The sequence below is a fragment of the Fukomys damarensis genome, unplaced genomic scaffold (genome assembly GCF_012274545.1).
Source record: "Fukomys damarensis isolate Sample0158 unplaced genomic scaffold, DMR_v1.0_HiC HiC_scaffold_1, whole genome shotgun sequence".
NCBI classification, from domain to species: Eukaryota; Metazoa; Chordata; class Mammalia; order Rodentia; family Bathyergidae; genus Fukomys; species Fukomys damarensis.
The window spans coordinates 14,185,618-14,207,236 of NW_022900913.1; the positions used below are offsets into that span (position 1 = coordinate 14,185,618).

Below are 21,619 nucleotides of genomic sequence, written 5' to 3' on the forward strand. Positions count from 1 at the left end.
AAAATAAAGTTTCACATTAGTAAAAGTCATGTATATTTCACATTTTAGATTTCCATTATGTTGTTTCAAAAAAAATTACTCTTGGCCTCTATATTTTTTATGTGTCGAAGTTAGCTGCTTCCGTTGCGGTCTGCACAGCATCATGCCGTCTTACACAACAGTATTATTTTCTGTGATGTGCCGTTGAATCAGCTCTCCAAAGGAAGGAACACTCTTGTACTGTTTGCCAAGCTTTTTGGCATAAATACACTTCTGAATCGATTTGCAGCTTTCAGTGTGGTGTCATCAAACTCAGAATTCAGAAGAAATGAACATCGTGAAATCAATGCAGATAATAGTAGGTGACTCTCAAACACATGCGTGGTCTTCTTAATACCCAAGAATGACCTGGTATGACTTTATGCTGTAGTGACTTAATAGTTTATTTAGTCCAAGGCCCATATGCCCTAATGGGGCAATATGAAGGAGATAACATTTGAGGCATATTTCTTAAATTTCCAAAATGAGGAAGTGGGAAAGTAAGAACATTATGCCATCAACAAGGGTTCAATATGGGTGTGGTGTACTCAATTTTAAAGGTTTCACAAGATTCCTGATTTCATTCAATACACCTGTGTTGGTAAGCTTTCTGTCATGATGACAAAATACCTGAGAGAAATTTTGGCTCAAGGTTTTAGAATTTTGAGTCTGTAGTCAGTTCTTTCAATGCACATGAAAGCTGCTAAGCACAAGGAACCAAGAAGCAGAAAGAGAGATAAAGAACCTAACAAAAAATAGAACCAGAGACAAGATGCAATCTCGTCACCCGTCATTGTATTGACTGCTGATGCTGCCAAAGCCTCAATGGTCCAGTCATTTCCTCAAGTCTAATTAGCTGTCAGCCAAGACCCCAGAACATGTCCTTAGCATTTCATTCCAGATCCAAGCCACATGTATTCTAGGTCACACTGTGAAGACGCCTTGATGATGAAAAGATCAATTCATCTCCCAGATCAGGTGAAATTGGGAGATTATCCTGTATTATCTAGATAGCTCCAAATAAATCATAGGATCCTGTTACAGCAGAAAAGGAAAACAGAAGACTTATTCAGAAAAGCCCGAATCACTGATGCTGGAGTTATTAAATACAAAACTGTGGGATGCGTCTGATCCCTGGTACCTAAATAAATAAATAAATAAATAAATAAATAAATAAATAAGTAGTGGGATGATAAGTAGGTGATTAAACTAAGTTTGTGGTCATTTGTATATCATTTGTAGAAAAGCCATACAGTGGATGTAGAGAAATAATGGTTCACGTAATGCCTTTGAAAGTGTTGTAGTGATGTACTAAAGAAACTGAAAAATACGTAGATGAATTTTGCTATTTCTGGCAATCGAACTTTGCAGTTGCAGGACAAACAGCTGAAGGCAAAAGAACATTCCCTTTCTTCCTGGGAAGTAACAGGAAGTGTGCAGGAGGCTGTTCTGTGACTATGAAAAATGAGTCCTTGCTTTTATCAAGATAACATGTTGCACCTATTCACTGAATCATCTTATTTCCTTGGAAAAATTAAACTCTGATTTGAATTTTGTTTATAACTTTAACTTTCCTACCTATATGACTTATTTAAGGAATGACAGTTAATATTTTGTTTACTCTGTTGTTCATAGAAAAAAATTAGAAGAATGTAACATATATAACAATGTTCAAGAGTTAAATTCTTGTTTTTGATGAATTTACTTTTTTGGTACTGGGGATTGAACTGGGGACCTCATGATTGCAAGGCAGGTAGCAGAACCACTAAGCTAAATCCCCAGCCCTAAGAGTTAAATTCTAGGTAATTAAACTCTGGGTATAGGAAAGAGGTGTATTCTTCCATTCTCCTGTTTTAACGTGTTATGTTGAATTTGAGTTATAACTTCTTAATATGTGTTCTATGTTTTATTACAGATAAATGTAAAACATGATACAGACAAATACACATCTCTTAAATTTTGAGAAAACAAAATAAAAGATCTTACATTATGTAAACCATACCTCTTACTATACATTACCTAAATTTACTTTGTGGTGAGCAAAATTTTTATACTGTATTTAAGATTAAATGGAAATATAAACAAGAATGATTTCACACTAAGATGTAAACCTATTATTTGTTCCAGATTTTAAATTAATCTGGGTAATTGGAATCAGACTATCATAGAACCAGAATACAGGATATTTCTATTATGTATTCTCTATCATCTTGGAACGTTTATACATAAACAGACACTGTCTGATAAATTAACAAGTTGTTTATAGGATTTCTGCTCATGCTGGCAAATAAAGAGAATAAAAAGAGAAATATTTGTTTTAGTTCCTATTCCCAATAATGTTACAATTTAATTATAGAAGAATGAATAATGCACATGAGATAATTAGAAAGTAATGAAAAACAGTACGAATTTATGTGATAAATGTGGAACCAACTTTTGGTTATAGAACACTACTTTATCTTAAGCTACTGATATAACAAGCATTTTAAAAATGAAAAAGAACAAGTGAACAAAAAATCACTGGATATATGTTACATTATAATATTCAGTAAAAATGGCTCCTTATTGTAGCTTCTTTATTTTGTTTTTAAGAATCCAAGTCCCTACCACTAGAACTGTTGTCATTGTAATTACTATTTTCGTCTTTGTGCCATTGTATTCTGACTGTTAATATACAATTTTAGGCTTCTGTTTATATAACATATTTTTCTGAGGAAAAACGATTTTATTAGTAAAAAAACTATACAATCATTAGAGTTTCAAAATAAAGATGGTTCAAAGTCGTTTCTATATTTTAACCAACTAATCTTTTTCTACTCAAAAAAGCCTTCATTATCTAAGTACAATTAGAGCGAATAGAATTATAATGTGACTAAAGAGAAATTCGCACTTATCTTTCAGATGTGAGAAAAGTACAGCAAGTTCTCATATACACTAGGATGAATAAAAACAATAAGAAATCTTTAATTTTTTGTTTCATAAAATGATGAATGACTAAGTTGTAAAATAGTGACATAATACCATTACGATGTAACAGATAAAATATGTGTAAGTACTGTATATGTGTGTTATATATTATATATACATGCTTGTGTCTAGATGACCCCCAAAGCCTTATACCTGACAGGTGGGGTCTTGGGGATGGCTGTGGCTGGATCTAGGGTGTGTGATACTATATTAATGGTATGTGATGCTGGATTAATGCACTCAATGGCTTAGGTACTTTAGGTGTGGCTGAATATATGTACTGAAGACAGAAGTCCCAACATGGGTGTGGATTGCACCAATCAATAGGCTTGTATCCTAGAATGAATATAAAGGCAAAATGTGGCTTACTGCTGCTTTCTGCCTGCCATGCCATGGACTGTTTCTCATCTGCATGTCCCTCTGCCATGCCTTGGAGCCAACTGACTATGGACTGGAACCTCTACAAACTTAGAGGAAACTTAGAGGAAAAAATAAATCTTTCCTCTTTTAACCTGTGGGTACTGGGTATTTTCATTTTGTCCTAACAACAAAAGTGTAATTAAGACAACACACAAACTTGATTCTTCCAATTATTTTGTTTGCAAACTGAGTCGGACAAGAACTGAATCACATTCAATGGTTAGGTTCAATGTTGAACTTATGAGGAAATTTAATTCGGTTCTTGTTCAGTTCAGTTGGTTTAAAAGCTTTATTTTAAAAGATATATCATTGTTTTAGTGTCTTTAGTTTAAGCTTTTCCTACTTTAAAAATATCTCATAACTGCCATGGTTTTTCTACTGTTCACTTTTTGCTTTTTACTAAAAATCCCTAGAACTCTCAAGGACAAGAGGCAGTTGTTTCCTTAGTTTGATCTGACAGCCTTTTAATTTTACCCAAATACAATTTACTACAAATCTGTGGAGTGTAATTTTTTTCTTTTTATTGAGTTTATTGGTACAATCTAGATATACAATACAGTTACATTCATTATTGGGATCCTGTACCTTCACGTGACAGGTCTTGGTTCTCATTTTTTTCCCTTTGTCCCTGCCCTCCCTTCACCCCCTCCTCTCCTCCCCATTTGCAAACACTTTATTTCCATTTTTTCATTTTCTCATATTTTTTTTACTTTCCCTTATTCCCTTTCCCCTACCCTTCCCACTTTCCCTACACCTTAGCCCTTTACTTCCTATTTCATATTATTAATTATCCCATTAGGATCTTGTGTACTATTATAGTTTTTCACACCAGAGAAACTATTCGGTATTTACACGTGTGACTTATTTATTTCAGTTATGAGTATATCCTCAATATGCATCCATTTTCCTATGAATGACTCTAATTTCTCATTCTATATGGCTGAGTAGTATCCCATTTTATAGAAAACCACATCTTCTGTATTCAGTCTCCACCCGAAGGGGGAATGAGCTGTTTCCAAGTTTTAGCTATTACAAACTGTGCCCCTATAAACATGTGTGCACAAATATCGCTGTGGTATGATTCTTTTAATATTATCTCTAGGGAGAAATATGCTAACCAGAGGAAATAGGAGGAAATAGCTCTTTCATTCTTTTTGGCATTGATATTTTACATTAAAGCTCCAAGATTAAGCTTCCTACATAAACCTTTCTGTCTTGAGTAGATTTACAAAAGATATTAAATATCAAGTTAATTTAATCTTGGGGTTGAACTAATCAGACTTTTGGCTGAAAGAAAACATGTTGAGTCTAACAAATTCAAGGGTCTTGTTTTAATCTTGTAAAATGGACAGATGATGCACTTCTGATGTCATTTATTTTCAATGAAGTCATATTTTATTAAACAAAGTGTAACTTTTGTTTTATTTCCTAAGCCTGCAGCTTCCTAGTCCTTGTTTCATAAAATTACATTGGTTTAAATTACTATTGTAGAATATAGGTTAACTTGTTTTTTCTCCTTTATTTTAAACTTCTATCATTTTTATCTTACACCCTCTTAGAAAACTTAATTTAACTAGCACTACCGTTTCAGAGTTTAAAATTTGAACATATGGATTTTGAGGCAATGTGAGCATTCAGATCACAGAAATACCCTTGGAAAATATCTGTTCAACTTTCTCAAGTTATATATTTCCTGTTAAATTTACTTGTTTCTTCTAGAATTTTTGCTCCTCCTATTGCTAATTTTTAAGACAGTAATACAGTAATGCCTCCATTTATGAAAAGAAGCATCAGGCACAATTTTGTTTCAGTTCTCAATCTCTACGTAAGGTGACAGAAATAACCACTACCATCTTCTCCACACAAACACAAACACGAACATCTTCCACAAAACTGTGCGACAAATTCAGTTCATAAACTGAGGCACCATTGTATATTCTTTTATTCAGTATTCATTTCTGAGCAGCCTGTACCACTCCAAATGAAAATTAAATGAAAGAGACAGGAGAGAACATGTAAAAGAATAATAACATTAAGAATATAAATCTATTTAAAATGAAGGGGGTGAAAGAGGGCCAGGGGTATGAGGAAAAAATATGAACCAAGACATACCATGTAAAGGTACAAGATCCCCAATTATAAATGTAACTGTACTGTTTGCTGGAAATGTTCCAATAAATTTAACAGGGGACAATAAAAATTAAAAATGAAAAATGATCAGAAAACTTATAAAACCAAATAAATAAGCTAAACTGCACAGTGAAACAGAAATTTTGAAATTACTGTGAAATTGAGATGAATCTTAGGTGCAAACCGATGTTACTTTAGTAAGGTAAAATTCCAAAGACTGGTTATGTGGTATCTTTGCTGTGCTAAACAACAATGAAAAGGACTCTAAAATCAAATAGAAAATTTATGTTTTGCTCTAAAACAACAGAATGCTGTGACAAAAGAGGTAAAATTTTAATTGCAACAAGAAAAAAGATTATAGTAACACAAGATAAAAGCAAAGACACATGTGACAGCTTATAAAATCATAAAATAACTGCAAATGCTTCCAACTTAAAAGATCAAAAGAACAAGTTTGAGGTTACATATCCAACTATCACAGAAATTATTTCTTAGATAATTTTCATGATTGGAGTGGGCCTGATTTCTCATAATGCTTAATGAGAGGAAGAAATGGTGCATTAACTTGGTCCTTATGCTACTTAGAAACTAACAAAGAAAAATAATCTTTTATTTTATTTTATTTTTTGGTACTGGGGGTCAAACTTAGGTTTTTGCACTTGCAAGGCATGCAGGAAAACCACTGAGCTAAATCCCTGGCCTCTAAAAATAAATTTTTAAACATTGCATAAATGTGTGTGTTGTGTGTGTGTGTGTGTGTGTGTGTGTGTGTTTCTAAAACAGGGTCTCTTTGTGCATTAGTCCAGCGGGGCCCTGAGCTCCTGGGGAACTTCCAGCCTTAGCCTCTTCAGTGCTGAGATAACAGCTCTGCCCAAATGTTAGAATTTTAAGCCAGAATCTGAAAAGTGCAATAAACCTACTGATTCTGTGTGTCAGCGTGGGCTCTGCAGTCAGGAGGTCCTAGGGTTGTGTCCTACCAACCCCTCCTCCTGAATTTTTGTTTGCTTCTTTGCTTTGGCTGATAACTTACTTTACCTGAGCTTTGTGCCCCCCACCAGTAGAGATAACCCTACCGAGCCTCAGCCTCAGGCTTCTTTCTGCAAATCTTTCCACCCACCCTCACTTTCAGCCACCTCTGCTCTCTGGTCCAGATGGGTGAAGTTATTTCCCTTGCTTGGGGTTTTTGTTTTGTGTTTTGTTTGTTTTATTCGTTGAAAAGAAAAAGTGAAGTGTGGGAGAAACTGGTTCTGCAGAGTGAGCGTGGAACAAGTAAACAGAAAAAGAGGGTAAAAGCAATGGTCAAGTGCACGTTGTGTCTGCCAAACACCACTTGCGCTGTTCTGGAAAGTCACATAGACAGTTGTGGTGGTGGTGGTGGTGGTTGTGGTTGCTATTGTTTCTCCCTCCTCTTGTTTGTCCTGTGTTTGTCCTTGGGTGACAGTGTGAGCTTCTCTGCCAGCCTGCCTATGATGGGTCTCCGGGTTTTTTTTGGTGGGGTGGGGTCCTGGGGATTGAACTAGGGACCATTTCACTTGCAAGGCAAGTGGCAGAACCACTGAGCTAAATTCCCAGCCAGGAATCTTAATATTTACATTCATTTCCTTTCTCATTTGTTTCTGCATTCCTGAGTGTGGACCCATAGGCTGACTGACTTGACTGTCTGACTGATGGACCGACCATCCTATAGGCAGATTCCTCTGGTTTTGTCCAGACTGAGCTCTGGCCATGACTCTTCCTCCCCCACCCAGGCTCTGTGCTTGCTACGCTGCCACCAGCCTCGATGTTCTTCAGAAGGTGTCAGGTGGCACTGGCCAGAGAATAAAACCTCTGAATCCCTTCCTCTCTATTCTAGAACTCTTATTTGGTTCTCATTCCTCCATGTGATGACAACAACCATGGTGAGGACGTGGCACGTGATCCTAAGGTACACTGGGTAAGGACTCTCCTCAAGGAAATGAGGAAAGGGGGTGAATCCCAATGATCCTTTCTTCTTAGGACCCAAGGCTTGCTGGTTTTCTTGCTCTTCTCAGAGGAGAAAACTGGGAAGCCTAACCAATGGCAAAAAAAAAACACACAAAAAAAACCACAAAACCAAAAACCAAAACAAAAAATGATGTAAATAAACACACACACAAACGAGGAAGAAAAGTAGAAACTGAGCATGCGTAATTTGCGTTCTAGTTACAGTGAGATGAGTCATTAGTCAAGGACAAGAAGAGACCAGCAGATCATTGCTAGGCAGTGCTGAGGGCTATATTAATGTCTTCACATTAAAGGTCAATGTCACTTGAAAAAGTGAAGAGTGTCCAATTATTTAGACATAATTACAAGACATGACTTATGCAAATAGTAATGCATTCATTGATTTGGAATGCTGATAGACCTTGGTGACATTTTCAAGAGCTACTTCACAGAAAGAAAACTTATTCATACTTATGTAATCGTTTTGGAGAATGAAATTCTAGGGATTGAATTCAGAGCCTTTCATTTGCAATGCACAATTTTCCCTAGTGAGCTACCTAAGTAATATTTTTTATTAGTACACATTAAATTACATCATGAATGCATTCATTACATGCTTTCAGTATAGGCACATGACAAATCTTATTACTTTTTATGTCCCCAACCCTTATCTCCGTCTCTCCCGCTTTTTGTATCTATCCAGTTTGCCAAAGATCTCTCCCTATTTCCCATTGTCTTTTATTTTGATCTTTTGTTTGTTTACGGCTTGGATATCTCACACCTGAGAAACCACATGATTTTTAAGCTTGTGTGTCTAATTTCACTTAACATTACAGATTCAAGGTGCTTCCATTTTCTTAAAGTTTACCCTTCTTTATGCAGATTCCATTGTGTGAGAGTACATTTTATGTATCCATTCATATAGGCCACTTTTAAGATTCAGCTGTCATGATTTGTGCTGCTGTAAATATGAACATGAGTGTATCACTGTGATATGACATCTTTAACTGTTTTCCAAAGATAACTAGAAGGAGAATAGCTGGATAAAGTGGAAATTCTATTTATTTTGAGGGAAATCCACACTGTTTCTAAAGAAGTTGTACTATATTACATTACCTTAACAATGTAGAAAGATCCCTTTACCCAACCAGCCTTGCCAGCTTTTGTTATTGATTTCTTGATAATTTCCTTTCTTTTTGGAGAGAGATGTGATCTGTGTTGTCTTAATTTGCATTTCCTTAGAGACCAGTGTTGAACATTTTTTCTTGTATTTATTGTCAATCTGTACTTCTTCTGAGAAGTGTGTGGTCATTTCAGTTACCCATGTTTTTGCTTGGGTCTTTCATTTTGGAGGGCCTAATGGACTAGAACAGAGGATGTAGAAACAACCTCAGACACATTCGATCACTTGATCTTTGACACAGGGGCCAAAAAATGTATTGGAGGAAATCATATTTTTTACCAAATGGAGCTGGGGAAACAGGCTATCCACATAAAGAAATTTAAAGTTAGACGTATGTATCTTCCCATGTTTTAAATTAAAATTAAAATGGTTGACATTTCCAAATATTAAGACAGAAATGCTTAACCAGCTTCAAGATAAGACAGGTTAAACTCTTGGTGTCATAGGTGTAGGCAAGCAGTTAATGAATTGAACTTCAATTATACAAGAAATAACATCAAGAATCAACAAATGGGATTGTATCACTTTAAAAAGCTTCTGCACAGCCAAGAAAATAATCAGCAGAGTGAAGAGGCAACCTACAAAAAGAGAAAATGTGGGATCGGTTAAGCCTGGGTGGGCCAGGTGCGCAGCACTCCTGTCTCCTGAGCTAACTCGGAGATCTTGCTAAGGCTGAGCTAACTCGCCTAAGTGTGTAGATGCTGGGTCCAACAGGCTACACCTCCGCCCCTAGTACTGACTCCTTCCCCTCACCCAAGAAAAATCACTCCACAGTGCCTCCAACAAGATATCGCCAAATGTTAAATGCTCGACCCATGCTCCTCCCCATGGTTGTCCTAAATAAGCGTGTGCATTTACTGACTAAAGTGGAAGAGTTCCAGAAACTTCCCTGGAGTCGGCTTGGTGATTCCACGCCTTACCCTCCTACTCTGAGCTCCCGAAACTTATTCTGTGAGCAGGCTCGTGGACTACAACAAAAATACATTTTTGCCAGGTGATATCTCTGACAGAAGGCTAATATCTAGAACACAGAAAGAACAAAAAAATTAAACTGTCACCGTATTCTTATTTTCCTGATAACTCGATGGTTATCAGTAATATTTTGAAGTTGGCATAAAAACATTATGTTTAACATGAGGTAGCAATTATCTAAGTAAAAATCAGTTAACTTTTCACTGATTCTCTATTTGTTCCATGATGAATGCTGGCGCTTGTTTTGTATAATAAATACCCCAAAATTACATACTCCTCTTATTGTTTTGCTCCTTTAGAAGTACATACCTTTCTTTTCCTTCCTTCCTTCTCTTTTCCTCTCTTCTTTTTCTAACCTTTGTATCCACCTAAAGAGTTGGAAATGGGAGACAAAAGTAAGTTTTTTGAAGTAATTAGATATTATAACTAAAAGTTGTACTTGATTCTTTATTGAGATTTCTACTTCTTTTAAAACTAGATAATGTATTTTAATGAAAGCAATTTACATGTAACACACAGAGCAAAGATCTGATACAGAAGTACCTGGCACCATTAAGAGAACACTGCTGGATATTATTTTTTGAACAGGAATCTGTATGGGAGGGGCTCTAATCGAGACAGGATTCCAGAGTTTGGCTGGTGATAAAGGAATATCTGAGGCCTGGCAGTGGCATCGCTTTCAGTATTCATTGCTTTTCTTAAAAATTGTGGAAACATTGAACTTAGTGAAAGTACTGATGAGCTCATTTTTTGTAGAACCCCACAGAATATGATTCCTTTCTTGTTAGACTTACTTACTTTTGACAAACTCTCTTCAACCTACTGGACTACTTAGGGATACATTCAGGCATGTTCTGTGACATGTTACTCTTAAGAAGGGTTGCAGAGAAAATAGAGTAAAATCCTACCCAATATAATAAATATTTGTAGGCCCTAATCTCATGTTATATGCAATATCAAAATTCACTGTCACCAAACTCTACAAGAGAGGTAGTAACATTTCCTTTTTTCACAAATAAGGTTTTTGAGAGATAGACTAACTTGTAGTTGAAGGTATTATCTACTGAGGGATATAGGCTGGATATGGACCCACTCCATACTTCTAAAATATAATAAATTATGAATTCTAAATACAATGAACTGAAAATAACTGATATTAATAGGTCAATTTGGTTTTAATTTTGCTGACAGAAAATTAAAAAGATATGTTTCATGCATATTCCAAAATCAGATAAGTCAGAATCTTTGATCACTTTCTTTTGTGTCTATATAAAATGGTTATTCATACACACACACACAAACACACACACACACACACACATATATATCCTCCCATATATATATATATATATATATATATATAACTGTAACAAAATAATTATAAGTGAATAAAAGAAAAGCAAATTAAAGTGAATAAAGATACTATATAAAATGAAGAAATGGTAGGAAGTTCATTAGCAAATAAGGTAATATGCAGGTTGAAGTGAACCCCAGCTTCAGAAATGATCAACTATCATATAGGTTATAACACAAAAAGAATAACTTCTTTTACTATCTCAAATCATTGAGTATGGAAATGCATGTAAATGAAGAATGTGTAAAACTAATGCCCCAAAACAGTGTTGAGTTACCATGAATATTAAAAAAGTGCATTTTCTTGTGAGAGGAAATTCTAAATAGCTACAGAATATATTGCTAAAATCTTCATTTTTCTTTATTGTTCAGAATAATTTACTTCTGTTTTCTTTTATTTTCTCCTGACCTAGCAGAGCCAGGATTTTATTTGTAATTTATGTAATTTTGGCACAAAATACTGGTACATTTAGGTATGGGACTCACACTCTTAATTGAAACTTGCAGTACAAAATGAGAGACAGCTAAAATAAAGTGTGTGTAATCTTGAACAGTTTTTGTTGAATTAGAAAGTGACTTTACAGGAAGGCGGAAGGTGGAGTTCTGGGATAGCCATGCAGAGATCATGTCCTCACTGTGGCTTGCCTCAAGAAAACCAAGGCACAGACGCTCATAAAGATCATTTTTCTGAGCTCCAGAAGATAGAACAGAAGTGAACAATTGCAATAAAGGCCCATTAGATCTCCATTGTTGGTAAGTTGGAGAGATCACTGCCTTTCAGCAGAACTTTAAATATCATCAGAGAAAGGGCAGAGGGAACCTGTAGTAGAACCATGCAGAGTTCAACCTTGCAGGATTTCAGAGAGCTCAATTTGGGCCTTGAAGCCCAAATTCAGCCTGAATCTCAGGGGTCAGCCGTTGGCTAGCTGAGACTAAAGGACTTAGTTCTACACACATTACCTGTTGTGACAGCGGAGATAGAGTCTAAAAGAGGCCTTTCAAATTCGTTTTCTTCTTTCTTTTCCTCATTCCACTCGGCAAATTCTTTTTTCTGTCTTGTTTTTCCAACTCAGTCTCTTGCTCCCCAATAGTATTACTCAACTCCCCTGCTGTTCTTGTTCCTGCCCTAACTTGGGTTTCTTCTTTTATTGTTTTTTCTTCTTTCTTTACTTTCTTTTCTTCTTTCATTTTACTTCACTCAAGGGTCAATAGTTTCAAAGAAAGTGTGCACCTATTACTCTTAAGTTGTTATATTCTTGTCCTTATTCTTACACTCTGTCTTCCCCTTTAAACTTCAACAGTTTCCTAAAGTTTGTGTTGTCGTCCTGTGTCCTCTAGCTTCATTTGAAACCTTCTCCAATTCTTTTACCTACCTACTCATCTCATCCTAACTCTACCTAAGCCCCCATCCTAAATAGTAAAGATGCTATATTGAAGAGTTTATTCACTGTAAACATGTTTTGGGCTGCTTCTTAATTTTGATTTAATGCACATGGTTTATTGGTGATAGATTAATGACTACCACAAATGGTCAATTTGTAAGTTGTGCTTGATCCTATTGTGTTGCTGCTTGAATCAATTGGGCTAAAGGGTTGTGATTGATTTAATGAGTTGTCTTTTCTGATATTATGAAAATGAAAATGTTTATGAGTTATTATAGACTTAAAAGTTAAGCACAACTATATCGGAAAGATTAAAGTAATAACCCAGGAAGTTTAAACCAACAACAAAAATAAAAATGAGGAAACACTTAAGCAAGACACAAAGACAGATTTTCAATTCACCAATGCCAAACAGTACAGCAAATGAGGTTGAAAAGTCTGACAGTGAACCACTAGGACACCCTGAACTCATAGTACAGGAAGTAACAAAACAGATCAATCAGGTACTAGAAAAATTCAAACAGAAATAATTTACCAGGTAACTACAAAGATGGTGAACACAAGGAAAGACATGATTAGATACTCTAGAACAGAAACTGACAGAAAAATAGATGAGCTCAGGGCTATGATAGAAGCCTTGAAGGCTCAGCATAACAAAGAAATGGAAATTGTGAATGCCCAACATAGGAAAGAAATGGAATCAATGAAACAGATTCAAACAGATATTCAAGAGATTAAAAACACTCTTGAAAGTTTTTGCAGCAGGATATATGAAAGTGAAGATATAATTTCAGACATAGAAGATAGGATTGCAGTTGGTGACTGTGAAAAGAGAGGTCTCTTAAAATCAGTAAAGGACCATGAGAAATCAATCCAACAATTCCTAGATGATGCAAAGAAGAATAACATAAGACTGATAAGACTGCATGAAGTAGCAGGAAAAAACAGAAATGACTTTAAAAAGCTGTACACAGAATTGATGACAGAAACCTCCCCAAAAGAGGGGAAGAATTTGACATACAGATAAGTGAGGAATATAGGACTCCAACTAGCCATGATTAAAACTAAAAAATCTACATCTAGACATATAATAATCAAGATCCCAGAAACCCTGCAGAGGAACAAAATACCACAAGAACTTAGAGAAATGAAACAAATCAAATTCAAAGGAAAGCCCATCAGAATCACAGAAGACTTTTCAACACAAACCCTCAGGTCAAGGAGAGCCTGGATGAGGTATTTCAAGTCCTAAAAGAAAACAACCTCCAACCTAGACTCATGTATCCTGCAAAAGTCTCTTTCAAAATGGATGGGGAAATAAGATACTTCCATGACAAAGAACATCTGAGAAACTTCATGAACACCAAAGCAGCACTACAAGGAATTCCAAAGAATATCCTAGAAAAACACAATGAAGGTCATAACACCATGAGGCCCAACAGACCAAATCAAATAGGCAAAGCAAGAAATATATGTAGAAGTTCCAGTCCATAAATATGAGGGATAGAAAGAGCTGTGATCATCCTTCGATGCTTTACTCGCTTCTGCCCACCATTAACTGATTCTCCTCTGTGATACCTGCCTGTGATGTCACAATGTCTTGGAGCCATCCGATTATGGACTGGAACTTCTACAGACTGTGAGCTATATAAACTTTTCTTCCTTCAACTGTCAGGATCCAGCACTTTGTCTCAGCAATGAGGGAAAAGTACCCAAGACAGTGGTCAAGAATTTCTATATATTTTTCTTTTTCTTGGAAGATCTTTATTTTTCCAGCAAATGTGAAGGATACTTTTGATAGTCATAGTAATATTCATTTGCATTTGTTTTCTTTAATGGGATATAAAACTTCACTCCATTCCCTCCTGGCCTTTAATGTTTGTATTGAGAAATCTGCTGTTACTCTGGTAGGTTTTCCTTTATAATTTAAATTCTTGGGCCAGGGATGTAGCTCAGTAGTGCTCATGCCTGCCTGACAAGTGCAAAGTCCTGAGTTTGATCCTTGATACAGAAAAAAAAAAAACTGTCTTTTTTTCTCAAATAGCTTTTTCATATTTTCTCTTTATTATGAAATTTTATGATTTTGATTATGGAGAATTTCTTTTCTGGTCATGTCTATCTGGAATTCTACAAGCTTCTGTGCCTGGATATACATTTCATTTTCTAGGTTTGGATTTTTTTTTTTTTGCACTAATGTAGGCAAATTCAGTTTTTAGATCTTTGTCTTTAGGTTTGTCTTTCAGAGTCATCTAGACACTTATGGATTAACCATTTTTTGTTCTCTTATTATTTCAAGTTTTATGTTACCCAGCTGTATTTCCTGGGTTTCTTGCTAAAAAAGTTGAAAATATCTTATTATAGTAACACATGCACATTCATATTTATAGCAACACAATTCATAATAACTAAGCTACAGAAATGACCTACATATGCATAAAATGATGAATAAATAAATCAAATGTGAGATATATGATCATTATTTATATAATTTATTTCTACCTGATTTATTATATACTATTATATAATTTGTATTATGTATTATATACAGTAAATTGGGAAAAAAGACTAATTTAGAATCAAACTATTAAGAATAATAATTTGTTTTCCTAAAATTATGATCTACTTAGAAACTGCATGAATTTGAAGTATTCTATATCTAAAAATATGGAAAATAACTGTAAAGAAAATGCCTTAGAGATATGAAATTTCAAAGGACACAAGAAAAATCAAGAAATTTTTATATTTTCTCAAATGCATTAGTATAAAAACAACTTTATTTAATAAAACAATAAGCCAAACAACCAAAAGAAACAAATGAACGAAAAGCAAAATAGAATGGCTCTATGGCTAACAAGAACATATATAATAAGTAAGGAAAAGGTACAGCCATTTCAAATGTGAAATACATTTAGAATAAAAATATAAAATAATCTCAATTAACTTTCAAAATTAGCAATTAACAGAAAATAATTTTGGTTTATGATGTCCTATAAAATATAGACTAATGTAAATTATATGTGGTTTATTTATAGAATATTAATACATATTTGTTGTCCTGAACTATTTTTGGTTTTTCACTGTGAAATGTGATAAATATATTATTTATTATCACATATATCTACATATATATCCCTATATCTAGGTCCCAGGAGTTATATGGATTAATGGAAAAAAGTAAATATATATGGATATAATAAAAACCTAATGGAGAAATTGATACATGATTCTCTGAAATAAAAAAGCTCATACAAAGTGTATAGGAAAATAATCTACAAAGGCTTGTTTTGATATTTACAACTACAGGAACAGCATAAACTCTGGCTGTGTGTTAAATTTTCTTGAATTTGTGGACACCAGGACCCTAATTTTTCTTTTCTCTAATAGAGAGTGACAAAAAATAAACATAAATGAAATTTCTGCCATAAGCTCATCAGCAAAAAGGTACACAAGAGAAAGCATTCATAAATTCAGAGCCTTACACAGAAGCAAGGGAAATACTTTACAGAAACTTGAAGTGATCTACGGTGTCTTGAAAGATCTCGTAAAATGTTTAGAGGTGTGAAAATGCTTTTATAATACTTCAACTCAGAAACTACATTAAATATATGCTTCCTGCCATGGAGTAACAATTCTAGAAATCTTTTTGATAAATCTAAATGTATCTAGGGAAATGTATTTGTAAGATGAAACTATTAATATTTACAGGTGGCATTCTATCATTTTTTGCCAAGCTGAAGCAATGCCATATTTAGCTGTAGTTATAATAAATGTTTCCTGGAATGGAACTGAATTCTGATCTAGACTATGCTAGCTGACTCCAACAGTCACTGACCTCTACCCTTAAAGATTACTTCCACCCTGGACACAGTTCAATTTTTGTGAAGGTAATCCATAATTAGGATATCCAAGCTGGAAAAAAAAAATGCAGCCCAGCAGAGACACTTCATGATATATAAATTTAAAGGCAAAGCACAAAATAACTATTCTCAAGAAATTCCATTTAAAACTCAGTGAGATGAGGGTGATATCCATGCACCTATTGTTTTTTTTTTTCCTCATTGAGTTTATTGGTACATTTTAGGTATACAGTACAGTTACATTCATCAATGGGATCTTGTACCTTTACATGACAGGTCTTGGTTCTCATTTTTTCCCCCTTGTCCCTGCCCTCCCTTCACCCCCTCCTCCCCTCCCCCTTTACAAACACTTCATTTCCATTTTTTCATTTTCTCATATTTTTCTATTATTTGTCTTATTCGGCCCAATGCATTTCATATATTTGCTGTGGATATTTCTGTATCTTTTACAAATAGATGAACATTTAATTAGTCCTTGTATTAGTCATCTTTCCTGTTGCTGGGAAAAAATACCCAACATTTTCACCTTAAAGGAAGAGAGGGTTAGTTTGACTCAAAGTTTCAGAATTTTAGGTCAGTGACTGGCAGGGTCCAATGTAGAAACAACGTGGTAAAAGGGCATAGAGAGGGAAAGCTCCTCAACTCCAGCCATCCAGGAAGCAGAGTGAGGTGAAGAGTCCTGGAGAGGCAAGGGCTAGGAACCAGGTATGGCCCATGTTCTCATGGCCCACCCAGACACACATAGAAGTGTGCTTGCTAATCTGCTAGGGGTTCCTTAGTCTATCAAGTAATAATCTTGCTTAGCAGTCACAGTAGAGCTCCTTGTACTGCTACCAGGGAAGTACATTATTACAGTTCATGGAGTAATTACAGGAAATTATTATTTAATGCTTATGAAGGACAATACGACCAGTTGATAAATTGACACAGGATTGACATTAAAAAGACTCCTTATATGTACCTGTGAAGATTATACAACACTTTCTTACACCCGTTTGTGACGTACTTTTTATTTCACAATTAGGATTCAAGCAATTATTAGTTTTAACTAACTAATAACATCTCAGTCAGTATTAGTAATTTATAAATAATGTGTTCATGTTTTAAAGTTTAATTGTGAAGCTTGAAGAACTATTTCTCTCTGGAAATTATGATTTGGCACATTAAATAGAAATGCAAGCAGATGGTGGAGTGTGGTGAGTTTTATTTCCTGGTTATTATTTTGCTTTAAAATTTTAAATGTTTATGAAAGAATTTGATTGTTTAATTTCAATAGTTAGCAGGGTCATAAAAATATATTACATTTTAGAAACCTGAAAAAAATTCTCCAAATGGCATGTGTTAATCAACTATTTGATACAAAGTCTTCCAATGTTGTGCTAACAATTATTTCTAAAATAAATATTTTTGCACTTTAGAAACATGACTTGATGTAATAAAATCTTGTTTAGTAATTCACTGGTGAACATACTTCACCAATGAATAATATGCTCTGAATAACATAATGCATATTGCATGAAAATAAGTTAAACATATAAGGTGGAATGGATATATGAAATAAATTCTTGCCATAATACTGTAGACTGCAGTGCATGAAACACAAGGACTCTCAAAATAAAAAGCAAAGGTCAAGGTCTTAAATTTGTATCACCCTATTGCCTAACTGAGTCAATGTTACTGCGCCTCCTCGGATAATCAGACCATAGCCGAGGGGCCAGAAGCACTGCCAAGTCTTCTGTCAGGGTGTAAATGTTGAAGTCTCTCCAAATCTATATTTTACCTCCTGATGGCTCAGGGTGATTGGTTGGAGACGGAAACTTAACTAAGCTTGTAAGAAATCATAATGCTGGGTCCGAATCCAATGGGAATAGTGATTTTTAGGAGGAGTAACAAGAGTCCTTTCCTTCCGCCCACTTCCTCTTCCTATTTTCCTGTACTTTCCTCCTTCCAAACCCTCCGCATCCCACTCAAACACAATGAGGAAGGAGATGGCTTACTTAAAATATTATAAGAAGAGTGTATTTATAAGGGACTATCCTAAAATATATATGTATATCCATGTGCATAAGGAAACCGCAAGGCATTGAGAAGCAGTACAGTGGATTAATACAATGGAAGTTTCTCATGTGTAACTCTAAGTGCAAAAGGAAGGGTGAGAGTAATGAAAATAGGAAAGGTTAGTTTATGAGGAGAGAGTGCATCGAGGGAAAGAGCTACTGTCCTTTATTACCAGACCTAAAGGGCCTCACAGAGAGGAAGCCATTTAAAGGCACAGTCTGAGTGAAGTTTCCTCCCAGTTTGTAAATTCAGAGCTTTGCATTTACCTTGTTACTGCAACCTGCACACAAGTGAGACAGGGCAGCTCCTCCTGTCCTCCCTCTGCTTTGTTAGCATCCTAAGGAGAACATTGTGTGAATGTGGGGATGAAGTGTACAAGGAACCTAGCCTTGCATCTCTGGGTAGAAGTGTAATGGCTGAAGACACCAGTCTAAATTTCCCTGAATTCATTTATTTGTATTGCCAACTGTAAGAACTCTAGCTTCTTACCCTATAATTTGTGTACACTGGGATGTTTGCTCTCTCCTTGTTACTCAAATGGGGAGGGGAATAAGAAGAATGGCTGTCCTTTTTCTATCAACCACCCAGATTTCCTCACCAATAACACCATTCGGTTATACAGGACAACATCTCTTCTAACGCTCTTGTCACCCTGAAAAAGGAGTCCATGGAATCAGCATTAATATTTATTGTGAGTAATTTAAAACCATGCTGAGCATCAAAAATTTTATTTTTGTATTAACAATGATGCTGATGATAAGATACTAAGTGGCGGTATGGAAATGCTCGGTGAGATCTCTGACGTTTCCCGTTCTTCCCTACGGTACCTTACTTATGTTATGCACTCTAACTCTTAATTTTATAGAAAAGTTTGTCTTCAAAGAATGCATAGAATTCACCAAGTAATTTCTACTTATGAAATGACATTCATTTGCTCATAGTCGGCATTGTCGTTCTTCATATAAAATCAGAGGAGAAAGAAAATATACACGTGCAAAAATGCTGCTGTGCAATACTAGGGCTTTGTTTTTAATAAAAGATAAAACCTAAAGACAAAGTTAGTAAACATTGCTATCTTTTATACTTTCAATCTCTACTCTACTTGCTTGAAAGTAGTCACGTAGGGACTGTTAATGACTCCAACATCATCGAAGGCTTTTTTTTTTTCTTCTTTTTTCTTTTCCACTTTATCTAGTAGACTCATAAATGTCTCCGCTTCTGGGTTGGGCATCCAAGAGAATCCAAAACAGTCAGGAAGAAATTTCAGCTTGCAGGGAATCAGGCATTCGTTCTGACCATGAGAGACAGGACTATATTTCTGCAGTTGTTTTAAAGGAGTCACCTTGCTACGTAGGTCCCCAACTGGAGAAGGTTTTTACTATGGGAATAAATACAGACCGAGCAGAACAACTGGAAGCATTTATTTGGAGCTTACTGTGAAAGAAGCCAGGCACTGTCAGTAACATTTGGCAAAGGCTCCAAGGTGCAGAAAATCTTTACATTGGAGCAAAAGCAAAGCTTCCCTTGCAGCCCTGTGCCAGTCTGTTGGCACGGGAATTTGTACTTGGGATTGACTAGAAGCAGGGTGTCTGTCCTACGATAGGTCAGGTGCTTTGGCATTGTCCCATCTGGCTCTCATTATTCCACCCAAGAGAGAGAAAATTGGGGCATGCAGAAGAAGCATAGTCCATGTCCACAAGTAAATAACCTTCTCAAAGCTGGAAGCCTCATTTTTGATTAAGGATGACTTTGATGGATACAGATATAGAAGTAGGTAGCAGTGTAAATATGAATAGTCCTGACCTGGAAGCAGAAAAATAAGAAACTGGAAAACATTCCAATTATCAATCAAGGCCTTATCATTTTTTTAATCTAGTCCTACAGGGGCTATTGTTTGCCTCCTGGACAGATTCCTCCAGATACTGATCTGACTGCCTGTTGATAATAAATCGGTTTCTGGCGGGCACTGCTATGTATTGTAGGTAGGTTTTCTATATTTTATATTCAATTTTATCTTTCAACTACAAAGTTGGTTGAGGTTTAGACTACCACTCATGCATTCCATCAAGATGCTTGTTCCTGGGTGTCGGATGGTGGATGAGAACAGTGAATTCCGTAGTGGCAAACTCACTGCAGTCCTCCTCTGCTTGCAGGGACGTGACAAAGTGTGCAAATCTCTGATGCTCCCTGAGTCATCGACAAACTACCGCTTCTGGTGCTGAAAGGGTGCCGTGGCAGTGTGTGCTGGGCTGTCTACTGAGTGCGTATGGAGAGCAAGTCCCACCTGTATCAGGCAGTTCTGCTGAAACCAGAATGGTGACACACTGGGCATCACACCGTGCTGCTGCCTCTTCTTTTGACACCTTTAGCATCCACCAGTACTGGTAGCCACATCCACAAATATTCTCCATCCCATTAACACGATTCTCCTGTACTTCTTGAACAGTCGCTGATATTGCCTAGGGGAAAATGAGTAGGAAACTACGGAATGGTTTAATTTGTCGTTGTGATTATCGAAAGCCTTGGTGGTGGTACACATGTAATATCAGACTTTGTGCCTATTAGGGGAAGACTAACCAATACCTCCCTGGACCTGCCATCAATGTTTCTTTTTCTATGTAAGATTATAGGCAGCTTGCCATCATTTTTGATATTGCTTGTGAATTAATTAAAACTAGTGAAATAAATAAATAAATAAATAAATAAATAGTGAGCACTTATATATGATATATTGCAAATATGTGTGTGATTATGTCAGCTGAACTTCTTCTCACTGAGAGAAATTTTTATCAGCCCTGTATTGTATGGCATCACCTCGGTAGGTAGAACTGAAATAACTTTCCACTCCCAGCAGAATAGGCGGATTCAGTGGGCAATTAATACTATTTTCCCCCTTGGCGGCTGATAAAAGAAAGAGATGATTGATAAAAGAAATAGTTGAGGAGGTTATATACACACATTGTTAACAGATAGCAAACACGTTAGAGCATGTACTAAGCAGTTCTCTTGTGCCTCTAGACATACTTGGATTCAATCCTTAATATTTCATTTCCATTTAATAGTGAAATGTTTCGTTTATCCAATTTTAGTGTTTAGCTGAAAACTAAGCGACATGATAATAAAGCATTCATTTGTGGCAAAGTCAATGTACAGTGAAGTCACCGGGGAGGCTGTAGTATATTAAGTGCCTAACTTCAACCACCTTATTTGTTCTAATATCATTCTGGGCTCTAAGTATCTTCCTGAAGCAAAGAGGAAGGAAGCCTAATAATGTAATCTATTTAGGTCAACGTCCTGGAAATAGATCAGGGTGAATT

General features: G+C 35.7%; 1 long non-coding RNA gene across 1 annotated transcript in view; it reads left to right on the forward strand.

The window, feature by feature from the left end:
- The window catches only part of LOC104852012, a 54,923-nt gene extending 34,258 nt beyond the window's left edge, over positions 1-20,665 (forward strand). The window contains exons 2-4 of the long non-coding RNA XR_004517561.1: positions 7,388-7,468; positions 17,354-17,440; positions 20,456-20,665. This is a non-coding gene — a long non-coding RNA (uncharacterized LOC104852012). The remainder of the gene's footprint in view (positions 1-7,387; positions 7,469-17,353; positions 17,441-20,455) is intronic.
- Positions 20,666-21,619: the final 954 nt, after the last annotated feature.